At 46.6% G+C, this 24161-nt stretch overlaps 2 long non-coding RNA genes across 18 annotated transcripts in view; both read left to right on the forward strand.

The window, feature by feature from the left end:
• The first annotated feature begins 495 nt into the window (after positions 1–495).
• The window catches only part of LOC126984805 (uncharacterized), a 118035-nt gene continuing 94369 nt past the window's right edge, over positions 496–24161 (forward strand). For 4 of the 17 annotated variants that reach the window (XR_007737847.1, XR_007737849.1, XR_007737855.1 and 1 more), the window contains exon 1: positions 1291–1513. This is a non-coding gene — a long non-coding RNA (uncharacterized LOC126984805). Of the gene's footprint in view, positions 1213–1290; positions 1514–24161 lie in introns of those variants that run through there. The other 13 variants (XR_007737844.1, XR_007737852.1, XR_007737859.1 and 10 more) reach the window with 7 other exon arrangements.
• Positions 6550–7179, forward strand: LOC126984815 (uncharacterized). The gene is made up of 2 exons (XR_007737881.1): positions 6550–6672; positions 6757–7179. It is a non-coding gene; the product is annotated as an uncharacterized LOC126984815 (long non-coding RNA).

Here is a 24161-nt window from a genome sequence, read left to right on the forward strand (position 1 = left end):
CTTGTAGGAAATCCACAGTCAAGGGGTTAAAAATAGGCCTTTCTGACAAACTGTTGCAATTTTTATAACACTCTTACTTCCCTTATAAGATTATATTACGTTGTTTGTCTGTCCACAACACAAGTCCTACAGCAATACTTCCTCTCTACAACACAAGTCCTACAGCAATACTTCCTCTCTACAACACAAGTCCTACAGCAATACTTCCTCTCTACAACACAAATCCTACAGCAATACTTCCTCTCCACAACACAAGTCCTATAGCAATACTTCCTCTCCACAACACAAGTCCTATAGCAATACTTCCTCTCCACAACACAAGTCCTACAGCAATACTTCCTCTCCACAACACAAGTCCTACAGCAATACTTCCTCTCCACAACACAAGTCCTACAGCAATACTTCCTCCACAACACAAGTCCCACAGCAATACTTCCTCTCTACAACACAAGTCCTACAGCAATACTTCCTCTCTGCAACACAAGACCAACAGCAATAGTTCCTCTCTGCAACACAAGTCCTACAGCAATACTTCCTCTCCACAACACAAGTCCTACAGCAATACTTCCTCTCTACAACACAAGTCCTACAGCAATACTTCCTCTCTGCAACACAAGTCCTACAGCAATACTTCCTCTCCACAACACAAGTCCTATAGCAATACTTCCTCTCCACAACACAAGTCCTATAGCAATACTTCCTCTCCACAACACAAGTCCTACAGCAATACTTCCTCTCCACAACACAAGTCCTATAGCAATACTTCCTCTCCACAACACAAGTCCTATAGCAATACTTCCTCTCCACAACACAAGTCCTATAGCAATACTTCCTCTCCACAACACAAGTCCTACAGCAATACTTCCTCTCCACAACACAAGTCCTATAGCAATACTTCCTCTCCACAACACAAGTCCAACAGCAATACTTCCTCTCCACAACACAAGTCCTACAGCAATACTTCCTCTCCACAACACAAGTCCTACAACAATATAAGGATCGTAATGTTACGTTTACGTAAAGACGAGAAATAAGCAAACAGTGAGTGCTGGGCTGACGTAACCTTGCCTCAACGTACAGAGATCAAAGTGTGAATTGAAGTTACTTATACAATCATCTCGTAAGTAAGGTTGACAAATTATATTCCATCAGTTTAAATGACGTAATCTTCCCTATACATACAGATCAAGGTAACATATGAAATGAAATGAGGTTACTTATACAAACATCTCGTAGGTAAGGTTGGCGTAACTTATATTTTGCTAGTTTAAATGACATAATCTTCTATACATACAGGTCAAAGTAACATACGACATACGAGTTAATTGAGGTTACTCATACAAACATCTCAAAGGTAAGGTTGGTGTACCTTATATTTTGCTAGTTTAAAGGATGTAATCTTCGCTATACATAGAGATCACAGTAACATACAACATATGAAATGAATTGAGGTTACTTATACAAACATACCAGTGAATTGAGGTTACTTATACAAACATACCAGTGAATTGAAGTTACTTATACAAACACCTCGCAGGTTAAGGTTGACATAACTTATATATCGTTAGTTTAAGAGACGTAATCTTGCCTATACGTACAGAGATCAAAATAACATATCTCGAGGGTAGGGTTCACGTAACTTGTATTTCATTAGTTTAAGGTTACGTATACTTACAATAACGTTGTAAAGAGGGAAAGAATAAAGGAAAGAAAGAAGGTGTGTTGAAAGGTCATCTTATCGCCTACAAACACCTAGAGACAAACATTGGGGCGAGGGAGGGAGGGAAGGGTAGCACACACACACACACACACACACACACACACACACACACACACACACACACAAATGAAAATAAAAACACTGAACCACAAACCCCAATCAAACATCTCCACACTAAACATCCTCCTTCGACCGTCCATGTTGAGAAAAGGAGGAGGAGGGCGAGGAGGAGGAGGAGGAGGAGGAGGAGGAGGGCGAGGAGGAGGAGGAGGAGGAAACGAGAGTAGATGTGGAGCCGCCAGCGATGGAGTTGGCGGCTGTTCCTCCGTCCTTCCCTTCGGCGACTGCGGCGGGTGACTTCTTGGCCGCTGCCGCCGCCTTGTCCATCTTCTCCTTCCGGTGGATTTGGTACTCAGTGATGAGCCGGCAGGATAGCATGAAGAACACCTGGGGGGGAGGGAGGAGAGGGGAGGTTAAGGTAGGCTAGGGAAGGGGAGGATAGGTTAAATTAGGAGAGGTTAGGTAAGGCTAGGTGAGGTTAAGGGAGGTTATAAAAGGTTAATGGAGGTCAGGAAAGGTTAGGTTTGGGTTTTAAGGGAGGTTAGGTAAGGTTAGGTTAGGGGAGGTCATGTAGTTTTATCTTTTAGAGTTCAAGGGCAATAAAACAAAAAAGGCATAAAAAACACTAGGTCCTGCCCCTGAACAGAGAGAAGGAAAAATGACAACGGGGCATAATTACCAGTGAGGGGGCGAGTCTCTCAAACTTGTCGCCCACCATCCAGTGATTGTACCTGGCGAACAGCATCATGAGGGCCAGGACCAGGTTGGCAAACTGCTTCACACGCTCTGAAAGACACAGAAACTGCTCAGCAAGGACTGTGGGCGGGCATCCTCAACACTTCCCCTCACATCAACTCTTTCCAAAGGCCAAGAAAAGGTATCAATTGCATTCTAATGATGTGAGGTAATCCAGCTTTCCAGACAGACAACAGATCAAAAATAGACAAACTATGTAGAGGAAGCATTAGTTTGAGAAGGCTATAAGAAAATCCAGCTTTCCAGACAGACAACAGATCAAAAATAGACAAACTATGTAGAGGAAGCATTAGTTTGAGAAGGCTATAAGAAAATCCAGCTTTCCAGACAGACAACAGATGTAGAGGAAGCATTAGTTTGAGAAGGCTATAAGAAAATCCAGCTTTCCAGACAGAGCAACAGATCAAAAATAGACAAACTATGTAGACATCTTTTCCAAAATTTCAAAATGGCGCACCTTCACCCTGCCTCGGAGTCCCCGCCTGGGGGGGGGGGGACCACTCTATATACTATGATCAATAGTTTTAAGCCTGTAAAGAATAACCATTGTATAAAATGGATATAAGGTTTCTGATTCTGATTCCTCTCCCTTCCCTTCCCTATCCTTTCCCTTTCCTTCCCTTCGGTTCCCTTTCCTTCCTTGACCTTCCCTTCCCTTTCCTTTCCTCTCTCTTCCCTTCCCTTCCTTGACCTTTCCTTCCCTTCCCTTCCCTTCCTTGACCTTCCCTTCCCTTCCCTTCCCTTCCCTTCTCTTCCCCTCCCTTTCTCAGCCTTCCCTTCCTTTCCTCTCCCTTCCCTTCCCTCACTCACCTCAGCACTGCTCTTCAGAGGGTTGGTCAAGTTATACACAAGCTCGGAGGAGTGGAAGATGCACTGGTGAGGAGGCTGGAAGACCACGAGGGGCGGCGCCAGGCTCACCATTAGGCTGGGGAGGTACACGTGTTCCCCCTTGTTGCTTGCTGTCACCTCAAGCCGGTTGATCTTGCCTATGATGACCGAACTGTTATTGCTGGAAAGTGAGGTTATGATAAGATTACAAGTGAAGTTTGAGGACTTGAAAAGAACTTGAGAACTTTGACGCAGCTTAACTTATCGCATCTTAACACACATTCGCATCCCATCCCCCTCAGAGCGAACTGTTATTGCTGGAAAGTGAGGTTAAGACAAGAGTTACAAGTGAAGTTTGAGGAATTGAACAGAGCTTGAGAACTTTGCGCAGCTTAACTGATCATACATTAGCATTCCATCCCCCTCAGAGCGAACTGTTATTCCTGGAAAGTGAGGTTAAGACAAGATTACAAGTGAAGTTTGAGGATGGAAGACTTGAACAGAGCTTGAGAACTTTGACACAGCTGAACCAATCGCATCTTAACGCACATTCTCCTCCCATCCCCCTCGGACTCACCCATCCAGGAACGCCACCTCGGTCTGCATGTCCACTTTGCACACCTCCTCCTCGCACCCCTTGGCTATGGTCACCACCGTCTCCGCGCTGTTGAGAGCGTACGGGTCGGTGATGGGTTGCTCTGCGGAGAAAGTGCGCACCAGGTTACCTACTCAATTTGTTTTTCCAGAAGAGAGAGAGAGAGAGAGAGAGAGAGAGAGAGAGAGAGAGAGAGAGAGAGAGAGAGAGAGAGAGAGAGAGAGAGAGAGAGAGAGAGAGAGAGAGAGAGAGAGAGAGAGAGAGAACTATCACTACAAGCTACAGAAACCCAGAGACAGAGACAGACAGAGACCAAATGAGAAGTAGACATAAAACAGCCATTATCAAGACACCTCTCCACCACAAATTGACCTCTCTCTTGGCCACTCTTTACTTTCGTCTATTATGGCAGCGGTGAGTAGCGGGCCTTTTTTTTCTATGCACTTTTTGTTGCCCTTGAGCCGTCTCCTTTGTTGTAAAAATAAATAAATAAATAAAAGCTACAGAAATCCAGAGAGCCAGACACAGAGAAAATGAGACAGCAAAAGGAAGAAGAAGAAATGAAAAGGGAAAACTAAGACAAGGAGAGGAAGAGAGAAATGAAAAAGGAAAAGAATGAAAGGAAAACGGTGAAAAAATAAGACATAAGAACAGAAAGAGAACAAAAAATGAGAACGGAGGAAAATGAAACAGGGATAAGTAGAGAAAGAGAAGGAAAGCAATACTACCAAAGAGACAGACACAGAGAAAATGAGAAGTAGATAAAACAACCATTAGCACTAAAAGCTACAGAAATCCAGAGAGAGACAGAGACAGACAAAGACAGACACAGAGACACAAACAGAGACAGACAAAGACATAGACAGACACAGAGAAAATGAGAAGTAGATAAAACAACCATTAGCACTAAAAGCTACAGAAATCCAGAGAGAGACAGAGACAGACAAAGAAAGACACAGAGACACAAACAGAGACAGACACAGAGAAAATAAAAACAGAAAAAAACAACCATCACGAAAAGCTACAGAAATCCAGAGAGAGACAGAGACAGACAAAGACAGACACAGAGACACAAACAGAAACATAGACAGACACAGAGAAAATAAAAACAAAAAAAACAACCATTACAAAAAGCTACAGAAATCCAGAGAGAGACAGACACAAACAGAGACAGACAAAGACATAGACAGACACAGAGACACAGACAGACACAGAAAATAAGAGAAGCAGAAAAAAAACATTACAATAAGCTACAGAAATCCAGAGAGACAGAGAAAAACAGAGACAGACAAAGACATAGAGAGACCCAGACAGACAGACAGAGAGAAAAAAATGAGAAGCAAATAAAACATGAGAGAAAAACAGAGACAGACAAAGACATAGAGAGACCCAGACAGACAGACAGAGAGAAATTGAGAAGCAAATAAAACAACCAGAGAGACAGAGAGAGAAAATGAGAGACAGACATAGACAGACCCATCAATTAAAAGCCACAACCAGAGATAGAGACAGAGAGACATGCGAACAAAGAAAAATGGGTCGCCAACTCACCAATCAGCTCCAGGGACGAGGAGTTCAGGAGACCGTACTCAAGCCTCATAATGATGTCACCGTCCGGGTCCTGCTTGTCCTTCTGCAAACACCACCAACAGCGAGGTAAAAAAAGTCGCCGAGTCAAATCCTGCCACACCACACCACACCACACCACACCATACCCAGCCATACCCAACCACACCACACACCATACCCAGCCACACCACACACCACACACCATACCCAGCCACACCACACCCAGCCACACCACACACCATACCCAGCCACATGGCACCACACACCACACCCAGCTGCACCACACACCACACCACACCATACCCAGCCACACCACACACCACACCACACCATACCCAACCCCACCACACACCACACCATACCCAGCCCCACCACACCACACCACACCCAGCCGCACCACACACCACACCCAGCCTCACCACACACCACACCACACCATACCACACACAGACCCACCACACACCACACCATACCCAGCCGCACCACACACCACACCATACCCAGCCACACCACACACCACACCCAGTCACACCACACACCATACACCATACCCAGCCACACCACACAACACCCAGCCACACCACATTACTCTCCCTTTCCTTCCCTTTTCCTTCCTTGGGATTTCCTTCCCTTGCTCTGCCTTCCCTTTCCTTCCCTTCCCGTTCTTGGGCTAGCCCCCCATCCCCTACTGCAGCCTTCCCTTCTTCCTCCTCCCCTTCCTCTCCCTCCCATCCCCTTCCCTACCTTGGTCACTATAACTACTGTAGGCAGACACACTTCAGAAGTGGATCTTCATGTGCTTGGCAATGTCCTCTCTTGTCTTAAAGAGCTTTCCACAAACATCACACTTGAACTCTCTAAGGCCATAGTGCCTGAAGACATGTCGATTGAGTGCCTGCTTCACACTGAACCTCTTCCCGCACTCTTCACACTCATGACTTTTTACACCAGTGTGTGTAAGGGTGTGTCTATCAAGGGTACTCTTCTGGATGAATTTTTTCCCACATTCCTTACATTCATAGTTCTTCACACCAGTGTGTGTAAGGGTGTGTCTATCAAGGTGACTCTTACAGATGAATTGTTTCCCACATTCCTTACATTCATAGTTCTTCACACCAGTGTGTGTAAGGGTGTGTGTATCAAGGTGACTTTTCAGGGTGAATTTTTTCCCACATTCCTTACATTCATAGTTCTTCACACCAGTGTGTGTAAGGGTGTGTCTATCAAGGTGACTCTTACAGATGAATTGTTTCCCACATTCCTTACATTCATAGTTCTTCACACCAGTGTGTGTAAGGGTGTGTCTATCAAGGGTACTCTTCTGGATGAATAGTTTCCCACATTCCTTACATTCATAGTTCTTCACACCAGTGTGTGTAAGGGTGTGATATCTGAGGCCATGCCTTGTGGTTAATTCTTTTCCACACTCCAGACACACAAACTTCCTCTCTCCTTTGTTGCTGGAGTTGCCAGCAGCAAGTTGCTTCATCTGGTGACCACTGACCCTCCTGCCCCCTGCAGCAGTCTGCTCCTGCTTGTCCTGGCCACTCATGCTGCTGTCCAGCCCTGCAGATGAGGCGGCCCCAACCTTTGCGGCGGCTGAGTGTGTTGTTGTTGTCCTCGTTCTTTCCTTGTTCTCTTTTCCTCCACACACCGGCGGCCTAGGGTCCGTAGTCGTGGTCGAGGGTGGACGTGCCCGTGACAGCTCTGTAAAAGTGAAGGAATTCTCCAATAGTAATATTGCCAGAAGAATGAATCGTTCGAAGAATAATCCGTCTAGTAAGCAGGCAGGTACAAAAACCAAGGATACTGTTGGATCTGGCAAAACAAGCCTTGCGGCTGGGTGCGGGATGATCAGCTGACAGGGGCAGACGATAGCGACGCAGATAAACAAACAGACACATGCCCAGTCTGTAAGGTTAAGGTTGGTGAGGAAGACAAGGCTCTAGGCTGTGAACTATGTGAAATGTGGCACCACATAAAGTGTGAGGAGGTCACTGAGGCAGTGTATAATTTCCTGAGCAGCAATCAAGTAAGTAAGATTCACTGGAATTGTACCAAATGCGATATTGTTGCGGGGAAATTGTTCAAACAAGTAACCAACACATCCAAGAGACAGGATAAAGTAGAAAGACGTATGGATGCCCTGGAAACTAAAACCACTGAGGCCTTAGAGGAGATCAAGAGTGATGTCAAGAATCTGAAGGAGGAAATTAGAGATGATATCAGGTCTCAAGTGAACAGTGAGTTCAAATCTAGGATTGATGAAGTCAAGCAGAAAGTTGGGGAGGAAGTCAAGAGTGTGATTAATGAAGCAGTGGAAAGCAAAATAGTTGATATAACAGTTGACACGAAGAACAAAGCAGGGCGGATCCAGAAAATCAATTTGGGAGCCCGCTGGTAAAATTTCATAAGTTAGCGACAGCCTCAAACAGTGAAGACCAATGGATAGTGATGGCGGTTCTTTGCTTAAAATCCGCAGCTCCCAAGCGATCAACGTATATGTGACAAATTAATTTTTCTTGTATCTATTTATGAAGTGCAATCAATATTAAGCTGGCAAGCAATAACAAGAAACAATTCAAATTGCACATCCGACCCGTAAGAAGGCAGATCTGAACAGGTAGAAATCATCACCATACGATCACTCGAAGAAAACTAAATGTTTAGTTCGATATGTAAGCAGCAAGGGTGATCATAATACAGGTCATATATAAATTACAAACCTGACCTTTACAAAAAAGAGCTATGATGTGAAATTAGACGCAGCTGAAGATAAAAAGGAATTCTTATAGGGCTTCTTTTACATGGGATTGAGGTAACACATTTGCAAAGATTGGCTGATCTAAAGAAATATATTTACAAATTCCCAAGTATTCAACAAGTGCCTCACCAAGCAAAGAGTAGTCGGCGGCTTTTTTCGCCGAATTTGCTTATCAATCTCTCGACTGAAATGGGGATATCGTGGTGGACACAGAGGAGGGCAAGTCCGTTCAGACGCTCTTGGCCGACGGTACTCCTCAGATGCTGGTGCTGGCGTGTGCCTCGGCTTCTTTGATCGTTTGGAAGACCGGAACAGATAATCCCCAGCGCTCCGCTTCTGCCTTCACGAGTGTCAGGGATTCAATGTCGAGCTCGTAGAGCTTCGCCACTTCAAGCACAACCGGTGAGGTCATGAGCACGCACAAAGGCAAGGAAGTCTTCCCTTATTTCCTCTTCCAAGTGCCGAATGATGATAGTGGCCTGCACTAAAATTCACTTTCTGCTTGCATGTGAGGAATGTGGTCACAAAGATTTTTTCCAAGGCCTTTAAATCTTACTCTATAATATTCAATATATGATTCCGGAACTTAAATACTGAAAATAAATAAAGAAAATCCTGAGTTCCCCAGAAATGCAACAGAAAGGTACCAGTTTTCATTTTGACTCTTTCAGAAAGTGGACATTTTAGCAGATGGGGGGGGTGGGTCGTCCAACACCCCCAGCACCCCCCCCCCTAGGAACGGCGTACTACGGCCCTGTACGAGTATATAGATTGTTAGATGAGTGCGGGGCCATAAGAGCGCGGTGCCCTGGGCACATGCCCGTTGTGCCCTGGCCCTGCAGGAGTGAAAAATTACATCAGACACCGAAAAAATTTAAATCTTGCCTGAGCATCCCGTCCACCTCCGCATAGTAAAGCCCAAGGAACCATAGAGGAGGAATTTTTTAAAGTTTGGAGGACAGCGTCCAGAGCTATCTAGCGGCGGCCGGCTTCGCTCCCCAGCTCTCTAGCTTCTTAGGGGTATCTTAAATATATTTTATGTTTTCTCAATTCATGGGTATTTCAAATATTTTAGTTATCCTAATATTTTTTGGGGGGGCCCGGGTCATCTGGCTCCCCACCCCCATATCCGTGCCTGCATATGCCTACAGCCGACGACACATTCTGTATTATACAGTAGAGCCCCATTTAGCGCGAGAATTAGGTGGATGAACGCGGTCGCGCTAACTGAATTCGCGCTAATTGAATAAAGTAACCAATATGAAAAAAGTTATTTGGTGCACACGTGGGTCTGACTTTTGGGTTTGATAATTACTCAAAATACGCAGTCATCAGTTATCGAGCCGTGATGGTGACTCTTGCGGCCCAAGGTGTTGGCGGCGGCAGCAAGTGGGTGTGACAAGAGTTCGGCCCCAGCAAAGGTTCGGCGGGCAGGGTGTGGGCGTGTGTGGGCGTTGTGCCCGGCCAGGCCGACATCACACTCGTTATTATCGAGCGTGTTACGGTGACGGTGGCCACTCAGTCAATAGTGACGCCTTGCCTCATCTGCCCCGCCATGGCAGGTAATAGTGACGCCCCGCGGGGCCGACGCGGCGACGCCCCGAGGATGGCGGCAGAGGCGGCGGCGTGGTCGGGCCACGGAGTGTGACAGTAGCTGCTGCAGTGCCACACGGGCGGCGATCTGTGCACCGCCCCCAGCAGGAGGCGGCAGGTGATGCGGGCAGCCTCCGAGGGGGACCAGGTGGGGTAGGACGACGTTAGGGAGCATGAGAGACTGGGACCGTGTGGGAAATGGTGGCGGGGGGCTGTGTTGTGGTGTGAGGCAGGCCACCCAGGCCACCGCGCATCATGGCGGCTTGGCGCAATTTTCAAAATTCAGTCGTGGTAGCTGTTCGCGCTAACTGAGGCTTTCGCGCTAATTAATTTTTTTCTTGGTAGATGGTGGCTCGCGGTAATTGATCTCGCGGTAAGTAGGGCTCTACTGTAGTTGCAGCACATTATAAGCGAGTCAGTTATGTACCGAAGATCCGCATACACTTGAGATTTTCTGGGGGCGAGTTTTTTTTTTTGGGGGGGGGGAACAAGCTTTTCGCGCTTGGCTGAGGTAACCTTGACAACCTCGGAGCGCATATTCGGAGAATGAACGAAGTTGTACACCTGGGTCAGGTTGTACACCTCGGTCAGGTTGTACACCTGGGTCAGGTTGTACACCTGGGTCAGGTTGTACACCTGGGTCAGGTTGTACACCTCGGTCAGGTTGTACACCTGGGTCAGGTTGTACACCTGGGTCAGGTTGTACACCTCGGTCAGGTTGTACACCTGGGTCAGGTTGTACACCTGGGTCAGGTTGTACACCTGGGTCAGGTTGTACACCTCGGTCAGGTTGTACACCTCGCTCAGGTTGTACACCTGGGTCAGTGTTATACACCTGGGTCAGTGTTGTACACCTCGGTCAGTGTTTGAAGAGCGATCTTCACTTCCTTGACGTCACACGCCTTCGTCAGTACAAGATTCTGCCGGTGGCTAAAGCAGTGGATTGGCTTGGCCAGGGTGTACTTCTTCATGAGTACTGCGGCACACCCTTTGAATGTTCCCACCATGGCACTTGCTCCATCGAAACCAAGTCCCCTGCACTTGGCCATGTATTAGTATCTGGATGAAGGTAACGCTGTGGATGTTGCATATTGTGATTTTGCTAAAGCATTTCATAAAAAGTTATAACATCAGGGGCAACATTTTAAACTGGATAGCAGCATTCTTGACAGAGAGAAAACACAGAGTTATAGTAAATGGAGAAGAATCAGACTGGCAAATGGTTACTAGTGGAGTGCCCCAAGGCTCAGTGCTTGGACCACTGTTGTTCATTATGTACATAAATGATCTACCAGATGTAGTACTCAACAGCGAATTATTTTTGTACGCTGACGATACAAAGGTCTTCAGACAAACTGGTAAGAGAGAGGACTGTGTTAGCCTGCAGGAAGATCTCTACAGGATGCAACATTGGTCGGGGAAGTGGTTGTTGGAGTTCCACCCTGAAAAGTGCAGTGCTATGAGGCTAGGAACATCAAATGAAGAAAAGATCACATGCAACATGAGGGAGGAGCTAAGGGACATCACAGTGGAAGAGGACCTGGGAGTTTGGACTGATTGCGAGCTGAAGTTTAAAGAACACCGTGCAAGGAAAATCAATAAGGCTAACGGATTGGTCGGACTGATCCGACGTACATTTGTGACACTGGATGAATCAGAACTCAAGTTATTGTTTATTGCCTTAGTTCGACCACACCTAGAGTATGCAAACCAAGCCTGGTCCCCGAGCAAGAAGATGGACATTGAGGCAGTGGAGGCAGTTCAAAGAAGAGCCACCAAATTGGTACCAACCTTGAAGAACTTGTCATATCCAGAACCACTACAGAAATTAGGCCTCCCAACCCTGTCATACAGACGATCAAGAGGTGATATGATAGAATTGTTCAAGATCATGAATGGAGTGTACGACAGTGACATATGCAGCGGCCTCTTCATGGATCAAAATTATCAAGCTACACGGGGACATAGTAAGAAGATATATAAACAACGTGCCAGGTTAGATATAAGAAAATATTCATTCTGTAATAGAGTGGTGGATATCTGGAACGGCCTCCCTGAAGCAGTAGTGAGTGCACCATCAGTTAAAACCTTTGAAAATAGGTTGGATAAGGCATGGAGATCACAGAGACAAAAACTTGACCACATGGTAGCCATTGATATTGGGCACGGGTCCAGACAACTCGACCACGGAGACCAACCGAACGGAAACACAGAGACCGGAGACACAGGCTTTGTTAGCCTCTTCCGGAATTCTTCTGTGAGTTTCTGTGACCGTCGGGTTTTTGTTGTTGGTGATAGTCAGGTTCGTTATGTTGACAAGTATTTTTGCTCCAAGGATAAGAACAGGACGAGGGTGTGTTTCCCAGGGGCAGGGGTGGGCCATATATCAGACAGGATTGAGGCGTGTATGGCAAGCGAGGGATCGAACCCCATTGTCTTTCTCAGCTGTGGTGGAAACAGTTTCTCGTGTGCCAAGCGAGGACCTTCTCAGGCGTTTTAGAGAATTGTTAGGCAGGATACGTGACGCTGGTGGGTCGCCAGTAGTGTGTGGCGTCCTGCCAAGGAGGGGCGTTGGCAATGGATGGCTGTCCAGGGTGATAGCAGTGAACAGCAGACTTGCTGAGCACTGCGAGGGCAATGGGTGGCTGTTCGTCGACAATTGGGACCTCTTCTTTGGCAACGACGCCCTCTACGCCCGTGACGGGATACACTTGACGTTCAAGGGTGTTGAGGCTCTCTCAGACTCCCTTGAACGAGCACTTGGTACCCTGAGGGATTTTTTAGTATAGGTGAGGGGGGAAGGAGTAATGGGAGCAATGGGAGGAGTAATGGAAGAGGACATCTAGCTCATAATATAACCAGGCAGCTTAGAAGTAATTATAGGGGAGTAACAGAGGGCGGGCTGAGAATCTTCTATACTAACACCAGGAGCCTCAGAAACAAGATAGACTTACTAAGGGGTGAAGCTTGTTCAGAAAATTTTGACATAATAGCGATCACTGAGACATGGATAGACACTGCCAATAGAAATTTTAGATCAGAATTTGAAATAACAGGTTATCAGATGTTTCACAAAGACAGAAGGGGCAGAAAGGGGGGCGGAGTTGCGCTATATGTTAAAGACTCGCTTAAATGTTTAGTTGACAATTCAGTCAAAACTAACATGGATTCAGAATCAGTTTCGGTGGACGTTTACAAAGGGAAAGAAAAACTAACTCTAGGAGGCCACCCAGCCTTAACAGGCAGGACACGAGTATATTACTACAGGAGATTGGCAGGGCGAGTAGGAGTAGAAATGTCTGCGTAATGAGGGACTATAATTATAGGAATATAGACTGGGAAGACCTAGTGGGTGAACTGGAAGCCGAGGACTTTCTTGAAGTTATACAAGATAATTTCCTTAAGCAGGTAGTTACTGAGCCTACCAGAGGAGATAACATATTAGACTTAGTCCTAACCAAACTGGGATAATTTAGGGATTCATGAGGGCCAGAACTGTGGATTGGAGAGCAAGGAGAACCAGGTAGAAATGTCTTACAATAATTTAGTTAGAGTAATAGTAGAGGGGCAAGGACAACATATACCACAGCGAACACTTAGAAAAGAAAACAATGATCCTAAGTGGATGACTCGTGGACTAAAACACGAGATTGGGTTAAAGAAGGGAATTTATCAGAAAATAAAGAATGGGGAAACACATCTCAGGGGCCGGTACGTCGAACTATCTAGATTGGTTAAGAAAAACACTAGGATAGCAAAAAGGAACTATGAGATCAAAGTAGCAAATGAGGCGAAAAGTAATCCTAAGGCTTCTTTCAGATGAATAGAACAAAAACACGGGAGAAAATTGGACCGCTGAAAACAAACACAGGGGAGCTAGTAGAAAATTACGAAAATATGAGCACATTGTTGAACGACTACTTCCTTTCAGTATTCACACAGGAGGATCGAACGACTATACCGGAAAGGGTTCAGGTGTACGAGGGCGGGGATGGCGATAAGTTGAGGGATATAATCATTACCAGGCAAGTAGTTCAGGATGAAATAGATAAGCTTAAGAAGAACAAGTCGCCAAGTCCTAACGGGATATTTCCGAGGGTATTAAAGGAATTAGGTGATGTACTCAGTGACCCACTAACCGACATCTTTAGCCCCTTCGCGCCGGATGTCCAAAAAGCCCGCCTGGCTGATATACGGCGTGCTCGGCCGGCGCGCGGGAAACCTGAGCCGGCATGTATCTGCTTGTCGCCTCCGTATATTATGCTGCTGAAAGCCCTCATTACATGTATCCCGTATTTGCAAAGCAGCATACACGACGAGTCAACATATACCTGCTATGCATAATATAAATTGCGTCAACGTGAAATAAAGAAAGGGGAGAAAGGGGCAAGGGGGAAAGAAATAGAGAAAGAAGATGATTGTGTAGAGGAGGAAGAATGTCGAGAAATTATCAGCGAGAGAGAGAGAGAGAGAGAGAGAGAGAGAGAGAGAGAGAGAGAGAGAGAGAGAGAGAGAGAGGGGTGGGCGAGACGTGATGGTGTCGGCGCCACCGTTGCCAGATTATCATACTCGTAGCCTCGTATTTACCGGTTTCTGACCCATAACTATTGCCAAAACACACCAATAATTAACCATTCTAATGATAACTGTATATGAAGGCAATTATTGGGGTCGAGGAGGCAGATTTTTGGGTCGGAAATTGGCAGAGAGGAGGCCGAGAACGACAATCTGGCAACGTTGGTCGGCGCCTCGGTGTCTGAGAGAGAGAGAGAGAGAGAGAGAGAGAGCCAATGAGACTTCCTAATTTTAGAAACAAGGCGGGAAGAAGGCGGTGCATACTGTAGCTCATTTTTTGTGATTGGTGGGAACAAGGATGGTGGAAGGAGCAATAGGATTTCAAGGACAGCATACGGCGTCTTTACTTAGTAACCAACACAAAGTACGGGACAACTCAATAGAAGAAGAAACAGAATAGAAATATGACGCCTACGTAGGCGTCATCGTATATGCTGCTGGGGCTTCATGACGCCTACGTAGGCGTCATCGTATTGAAGGGGTTAAGATGTCGGTAAATACTGGCTGTGCCGAGCCTATGGAAAGTAGCTAATGTGACGCCGATTTTCAAAAAGGGGGACAGGTCAGTTGCTTCAAACTATCGCCCAATTAGCTTAACATCGGTTATAGGCAAGATGCTGGAGTCCATAATAGCCAGGAACATTCGGGAGCATTTAGAGAAACGTAGCTTAATTCACGACTCGCAGCATGGGTTCACAAAAGGTAGGTCATGCCTCACCAATCTCTTGTCCTTCTACAATAAAGTATTTGAGGCAGTTGACAGAGATGAAAATTATGATGTAATCTATCTTGATTTTAGTAAAGTGTTTGACAAAGTTCCTCACCAATGACTTGCTTAAATTACAGGCTCACGGAGTAGAGGGTAAAGTTTTGAACTGGGTCAAGGCGTGGCTTAGCAATAGGAAGCAAAGAGTGCAAATCAATGGTAAAAGATCTGACTGGGGATGTGTTATGAGTGGGGTCCCACAAGGTTTGGTATTAGGTCCACTTTTGTTTATTATTTATATCAATGACTTAGATACAGGAATTAGTAATGATCATAGGTGGGCGTTATCGCGATAAGTTATCTCGATACTTTATCACTGATAACAAAGTCGGGTTATCGGCCATCCGCTACTTATTTAAATATATATCGGTATCTTCGTTACTTTTGTAAGCAAACTAGCAATAATCGCTACTTTTTTCCGCCTCAGAAAAAAAAAACGTTGTCTCCCTACTGTGCATGCGTGGCCCGGTGTTGTATGAAAAAACTTCGGAACATGAAATATCTTCGGTGAAGAGATTTCAGACTTAGATCATGAAAATTAAAACACTAGGTTATTTTTTATGTTACTCAAAAAAGGAATATATTAAAGAGAAAAATCATTTAATTTTGCCCCAAAAATGATTATTCACTGCCTCAAATTTGATATTCCATATTCGTTTGTGAGCATGCCATGGTATTGAAGGCACCCGGTGTTGTGTTATTTGGTGTCCCATCGCCAAAGCTGGCGCTTTTGTTTACAAACACTGGTCTCTCGTGAACTGCGCATGCTCCGACCAGTAAGTGTAGACCTGTACAGTCTCACAAAGCTTTTTAACACATTAAGAGTTGCTGGAAAGCTGAATTAAACATAGATCACCACCATCCTCGCTGTTTCTAGAACGACACTCTGTACATATAAATACAACTCGTACAGATCGAGTGTCGTTCTAGAAACAGCGAGGATGGTGGTAGTGGTACTGTATGTCTGATTCAGCCTTCCAGCAACTCTTAATTACGGTTTAAAGCTTTGTGAGACTGTACAGGTCTACGGTTGCTGGTCTGAGCATGCGCAGTTCACGAGCGACCAGTGTTTGTACACAAAAGCGCCAGCTTTTGACGGTGGAGACGCCAAATAACACAACACCGGTTCAAGCGTTTCTAGTATTACCGTCCATATGTACGTGTCAACGTGTGGTTTTCAGGTTTTGTAAGTTTTCTAAAATACGGATAATGAAAACTTGAATTCATCTATGTTTTTTATTTGAAATATCAATATAGTATCGTTTTCGCCTATCGGACTTATCACAAGCTAGTATCGGAATTGTGGATTTATATCGGCTATCGGTTACCACCTATATTTGTGTCTCTATTTAACGAATATCGCTTATCACCGTTAAGGTTTTTCATTATCAGTTATCGGTTATCGGGAATAAGGTTTTCTGTTATCGTGCCCAGCTATGGTAGTGATGTTAGTAAATTTGCAGATGATACCAAGATTGGTAGAGTAATTGAGTCGGATCAGGACGCTAGTATTCTCCAGGGTGAACTCAACAGATTGTATGACTGGGTGAATAAATGGCAGATGGAGTTCAATGTAGGGAAGTGCAGTATTCTGAGTGTAGGTAGGAAGAACCCCTCACATAACTATTGCTTAAATGACACTCTCAAAAGCAGGTCTGGGTGCGAGAGGGATTTAGGGGTCTTAGTGAGCTCTGATCTCCGTCCAAGGGCACAATGCATTCAAGCTAGAAATCGAGCAAATAGGGTACTGGGATTTATTTCAAGGAGCGTAAGCAAAAGCCCAAGTCTTCCTCAAACTATATTTAGCATTAGTTAGACCTCATCTTGACTATGCGGTTCAGTTCTGGTCACCTTACTATAGAATGGATATCAAAATGTTAGAATCGGTGCAGAGGAGGATGACTAAGATGATTCAGGGGTTGAGAAACTTGCCATACAAGGGAAGACTCAAACAGTTAAACTTGCATTCTCTAGAAAGGCGAAGGGTGCATGGAGACATGATCGAGGTTTATAAATGGATGAAGGGCTTTAATAAAGGAGACATTCATAAGGTTTTGTTGGTAAGAGAACCGGTAGGACACGAAGTAATGGGTTTAAACTGGATAAATTCAGATTCAACAGGGACACAGGCAAAAATTGGTTTACAAACAGGGTGCTGGATGAGTGGAATAGGCTTAGCAGTCACGTGGTGAGTGCCAATACAATTGTCACATTCAAAATAGACTAGATAAATTCATGAACAGCGATATTAGGTGGGGTTAGATACACGGGACCTTAGGGTCAAAGGAGCTGCCTCTACAGAATGGACATCAACTTGCTAGACTCAGTTCAGAGGAGGATGACCAAGATGATTCAGGAGCTGAGGAACCTCCCATATCAAAATAGGCTGAAACATCTAAACTTACATTCACTAGAGAGCCGAAGAGTGCGGGGAGATCTGATAGAAGTATTCAAATGGGTCAAGGGTTACAACAAAGGCGATATAAGTAAAGTACTGAGAATTACCCAGCAGGATAGAACTCGCAGTAATGGATTTAAATTAGAAAAGTATAGATTTAGGAGATATAGGCAAGCATTGGTTTAGTAATAGGGTGGTGGGGGAATGGAATAGACTCAGCAACCACATAGTTAGTGCAGGGACGATAGCTTGTTTTAAGAGTAGACTGGATAGGGTAAAGATTCGTATTAGGTCCGTGCCAGTATCTCATAATCTACTTTAAGAATCCTCAGTATCTCTTCATATATCTTTTCTACAAACCTTCAACAGTCATGGAAATGCTTTGAAAATCCAATTCAAGGACTTTTTTTTTACTCTTGAAAATAGGGGATAATGTTTACGGAAGCGCGTCGCCTCCTGGTGCTGGCCGCGGCGACGCTCCAGCCGCCGCAGCCGTAAAATAGCTCGCAGAGGGTTTAGGTCAGGAGCATATTTAAACTACTCCAACCAAACTTTACGATTTACTAACGGGGGCTGCCCCCCCCTCGACCCCCCCACATGTATATGTGACTTATTTCAGCGAGGAGGTATTTATCGCAACACCGGCTGCACCGTCGCCAGAGGAGGCGACGCGCTTCCGTAAACATTATCCCCTATTTTCAAGAGAAAAAAAAAGTCCTTGAATTGGATTTTCAAGGCGTTTCCATGACTGTTGAATGTTTGTAGAAAAGATATATGAAGAGATACTGATGTTTCATAAGGTAGGTAATGAGATACTGGCACGGACCTAAAACGAATCTTAACCCTGGATAGCTACATGGACGAGGACGACAGGTGGCAGTGAGGTGTGGGTGCAGTAGGGTGACGGGGTACTGGATGCGTGCCTAGTACCGCCGGTATAACGAGGATCAAGCCTCTACCTGTAACCCCTGTAACTACACCTCACCCATCGTGAGTAGTGGGGGGGATTCTGGAGCTGCCCTGTGTAGGCCACCCGGCCTCTTGCAGTTTCCCTATGTTCTTATGTTCTTATGAGTGGAGGGCGGCCTGTCTTGTGCAGGACAGCTTACCTACTTCTGCTGCATGAGAAGGTTAAGACTTCCCGGCGGCGGTGGTGGAGGTGTTGTCCTGGCAGTGTTGGGGCTGAGGGTGTCGCTGGCCAGCAGGTCCCCAGCGCTGGCCCGTGGGTGTGGAGCCTTCGTCGTCTTCTTCTTCTGGGGTGTTTTAGGGGGCTGGTTGGGCAGGGCCAGAAGGGATGCGGCGTGTGCTCTCTTGCTCTTGCTCTTGCTGTACAGGTGACCCGTTGGAGAGTCAGGCCTTCGCATCGACACAACCTGTAAAAATAAAACAACACAAGCAGTATCCATTACACATCTTCCAATTCCCTATTCCTTGCACACCACATCTTTTCCAGAAAACTCTTCATGGCTTCTATAATTCCATCATTTGCTTCATCACTCAGTCCCAGCAGCAGCAGCATCCATTCCCAATCTGTTCCTGCAATCCTCCCATTCACATCCCAGCCCATCTCACTCAGTGCCACCCTCATCATCTCCGTCCTTTCTCTCCGGTACCTCCGACACACCAGTATCACATGCACGACAGTTTCATCCACACCCCTGTCACACATCTGACACACTTTGCTGCGGGACTCAGACCACCTGTAATTTCTTGCATTCACATTCATACACTGCGCTCGAGCTTGGAAGAGAAGATCACCACCCAGGCTTCCATCATACCAGCTGACACACTGCGGGGCTTCCTTTTCCCTGTACCACTCCAAAGTAGTCTTTCGCTCCATCGCATGCTTCCACCTCCTCAGACCGTCACCTTTCACTGCACTGTCTATCTCTCTCTTCCACTTTCTCGCATCCCATTCTAGATCCTCACTGTTGCTGTCAGTCATTTTCCATTCAAAGAAACGCCTCCCTTCCTCTCTGCTCACCCACCTGACTCGCATACCACTGTCACCAACCATTCTCATGCAGTTCTTAATCCATTTGCTCTCATGCACACTCCACAAGTAAACCTTCCGTGCCAGCCTCGCGTCATCCATTCATTCCAGTCTGACTTTGTATCTAAGGGTAGCCTTCCTAAATCTTTCCCTAAAGGTGCTCCACCCCATATATCACCCCTCAAAGCTTCCACCGCCGCATACCTTGGTGCATTCAAAGCTAACCTGTCACCTGGCAGCGTTGCCATCTGGAACTTTATAATTCCGCTACACACGAGCCTCAAACACGCTACATTGGACCACAAACGATACAACTTGTAAATATATTTCCACATCAGACGAAATAATGTTATCTGCTGGTTACTGTATAGCCAGGTACCCAAGGCAACACGAATCTGGCAGTGCAGTGCATTATACGGGTATAAGGGTACGTAAGGTTGGGGGGGTCGTCATTTCCTGCGTACAATACACACACATGTTTTGGCAGCACAATGCCTTACACGGGTGTGTGTCATAGGTAAGGTTGGGGCGGAATTATGGGCAAGACAGACGGCCCCTGACGGTCTGACCACAGGAAGGCACCATGACGGCAACACGCCTGCCCTGACGGCCCCATGCACACGCCTGCCCTGGCAGCCCCACACCTGCCCTGATGGGCCCACACCTGCCCTGATGGCCCCAATCCTGCCCTGATGGCCCCACACCTGCCCTGATGGCCCCACACCTGCTCTGATGGCCCTACACCTGCCCTGATGGCCCCACACCTGCCCTGACGGCCCCAATCCTGCCCTGATGGCCCCACACCTGCCCTGATGGCCCCACACCTGCCCTGATGGCCCCACACCTGCCCTGACGGCCCCAATCCTGCCCTGATGGCCCACGCCTGCCCTGATGGCCCCACACCTGCCCTGACGATCACACCTGCCCTGATGGCCCCACACTTGCCCTGATGGCCCCACACCTGCCCTGACGATCACACACCTGCCCTGATGGCCCCACACTTCCCCTGATGGCCCCACACTTCCCCTGATGGCCCCACACCTGCCCTGACGGCCCCACACCTGCCCTGATGGCCCCACACCTGCCCTGACGATCTCACACCTGCCGTGATGGCCCCACACCTAGCTGCCCTGACGATCGCACACTTGCCCTGACGGCCCAACACCTGCCCTGACAGTCCCACACCTGCCATGACGGCCCCACACCTGCCCTGATGCCCCCACACCTGCGCTGACGATCGCACACCTGCCCCGTTGGCCCCTCACCTGCCATGACCGCCCAACACGTACCTGCCTTGACAGTCACACACCTGCCATGACGGTCCCACACCTGCCTGGACAGTCCCACACCTGCCATGACGGCCCTACACGGCCACACCTGCCCTCACGATCGCACACTTGCCCTGACGGCCCAACACCTGCCCTGACAGTTCCACACCTGCCGTGACGGCCCAACACCTGCCCTGACAGTCCCACACCTGCCGTGACGGCCCAACACCTGCCCTGACAGTCCCACACCTGCCGTGACAGCCCCACACCTGTCCTGACAATAATCCTTGATGGGCCCACACCTGCCCTGCCAACCCTACACCTGCTCTGATGACCCCACACCTGCACTGATGACCCCACATATTATTGCCCTATTTCGTGACAATCTATCGTCTGGTGCAGTGGTTCCCAATCTGGGGGGCATGCCTCCTTGGGGGGCGTGAGCTAGGTAAAGAGAGGGCGTGATTCCATCTGCCAAAAATTGCAGTTTTGCAAGAAATAAACACACACACACACACACACACACACACGCACACACACACACGCACACACACACATACACACACACGCACACACACGCACACACACACACATGAAGGAGTAACAAATGATGTGGGGCGTGAGGATTTCTTATAAATCAATAGGGGGCATCATGTGAAAAGTTTGGGAGCCACTGGTCTAGTGTCTTTTTATTTCCTTGGCATTTGCTTATGTCTGTCTATTCAGGGGAAGGGACAGTTAGTTCATGCATTATTTCCCCATTTCGTAACATAATCTATCACCTTGCGTCCATTTCTTTCCCAGTAGTTCTTTTTATTTTTCCAGCAGTTTGTCATTTTCTTTTCTGTTCCTGTCCAAGAGATTTTGCCATAATTCAGAGGAAGGAGGAAGCACGCTGGTCTGTTGTGTTTCATCTCGTAATGTCCTTTTCGTAATTTCCAGCAGCAGCTTCCAATTATGTTTTCACTTTGTGTCACTTTGTATCTTCCAGAGGTTTGCGATTATGCTGTTACTTACTGTCTGGAAATGCTGCCTTCGTTGTGAGGATGGAAGAAGTAGCTACATATTATCCTCTGTATTAGTATAGCTACACACTATTATTCCATGATGTAATCTATTGCAATGTATCTTTTTGTACTTTCCAGCAGCCTGCAATCATGCCTTTCCTTCCTGTATTAATTGTGAGGATGGAAGAAGTAGCTACATATCATCCTCTGTATATACTATTAGAAGTAGCTACACTATTATCCCATATTGTAATCTATTGCAATGTATCTTTTTGTACTTTCCAGCAGCCTGCAATCATGCCCTTCCTTCCTGTATTAATTGTGAGGATGGAAGAAGTAGCTACATATCATCCTCAGTATGTACTATTAGAGGTAGGTACATACTTTCCATACTGTAATCTATCGTAATGTATTGTATTGTATTTTCCAGCAGCCTCCAATCATGCCCTTCCTTCCTGTCTTGATCTTCCAACACTCAGTTCTAAGCACACAAGCACATGTTATCTTATTCCACCCCTTTGTTCTTCCTCCCTTCCTCAGTATCTAACCTTTCCTTGTTGGTTTCCATGAATAAGTTTTTTCCTTATTGAGTATGTCTTCCTAATGTAACTATTGGTCTATGTTTTTTGTTTGTTTGTTCTACTCCACACACACACACACACACACACACACACACACACACACACATGCATACAGACACACACCAGAATTGGTTTGGGAATTCTATTTTCTCATCAGCTTCCTGTCTATCCCCTGTCTGCCTGTAGCACCAGTAGGCCCTCTTGGACGGCCCCAGCCCATTAGCGGAACAGGCGAATTTTATTTATAGTGGCTGCCGTGATGTGACTCCTGCTTCATTTACTGCCCTCAGCAGTTTCCTTTACCATAAAAAAAAATGTAGGCATGCATTCAGGGGAGGCAGTGGCTGAGTGGTTAGCGTGCCGGCCTCGAATTCGGTGCGTTGTTCATGATGTGGGTTCGAATCCGCCGCTAACCACCTTGGATTTTTCAATCACCGCCGAGTGGCCTAAGACTACCCACATGCTGTCCTGAAGACCACCTATCAACCCGGACTCTAGAAGAAGCTCTGCAGCACAAGTGGATTCAAGAATGAGCTCCGGGGGGCAGCATGAGCCAATAATAATAATGGCGCCACCATAAACAATTGCCTTCGCCATGACGGGCTAGGGCCGACCATCAGGCTCATATGGATTAGCCTACCGGCGCTGTAGGCCACATGTAAAAAAAAAAAAAACAAAAAAAATCTAACTCTTCAAAATGCTATTTGTATATATATTTCTTAACTCGTCCGCTGCAATTGGCACGTATTTTGCCCTCACTGGTAGCCTGGTAACATAATTATACTCCCAGGCCTTTCTCTGCCTCTGTGGTGGATAGTGGAGTGTTTCCCATGTGGTATTGGTGTGCTGGATATCCTTTCACTGGTAGCCTGGTAACATACACTCCCAGGCCTTTCTCTGCCTCTGTGGTGGATAGTGGAGTGTTTCCCATGTGGTATTGGTGTGCTGGATATCCCTTCACTGGTAGCCTGGTAACATACACTCCCAGGCCTTTCTCTGCCTGTGGTGGATAGTGGAGTGTTTCCCATGTGGTACTGGTGTGCTGGATATCCCTTCACTGGTAGCCTGGTAACATACAATCCCAGGTCTTTCTCTGCCTCTGTGGTGGATAGTGGAGTGTTTCCCATGTGGTATTGGTGTGCTGGATATCCCTTCACTGGTAGCCTGGTAACATAAACTCCCAGGTCTTTCTCTGCCTCTGTGGTGGATAGTGGAGTGTTTCCCATGTGGTATTGGTGTGCTGGATATCCCTTCACTGGTAGCCTGGTAATATACACTCCTAGGTCTTTCTCTGCCTCTGTGATGGATAGTGGAGTGTTTCCCATTTGGTATTGGTGTGCTGGATATCCCTTCACTGGGAGCCTGGTAACATAAACTCCCAGGTCTTTCTCTGCCTCTGTGGTGGATAGTGGAATGTTTCGCATGTGGTATTGGTGTGCTGGATATCCCTTCACTGATAGCCTGGTAACATACACTCCCAGGCCTTTCTCTGCCTCTGTGGTGGATAGTGGAGTGTTTCGCATGTGGTATTGGTGTGCTGGATATCCCTTCACTGGTAGCCTGGTAACATACACTCCCAGGTCTTTCTCTGCCTCTGTGGTGGATAGTGGAGTGTTCCCATGTGGTATTGGTGTGCTGGATATCCCTTCACTGGTAGCCTGGTAACATACACTCCCAGGACTTTCTCT

This window comes from Eriocheir sinensis, chromosome 57, assembly GCF_024679095.1.
Source record: "Eriocheir sinensis breed Jianghai 21 chromosome 57, ASM2467909v1, whole genome shotgun sequence".
In the NCBI taxonomy this organism is placed as follows: domain Eukaryota; kingdom Metazoa; phylum Arthropoda; class Malacostraca; order Decapoda; family Varunidae; genus Eriocheir; species Eriocheir sinensis.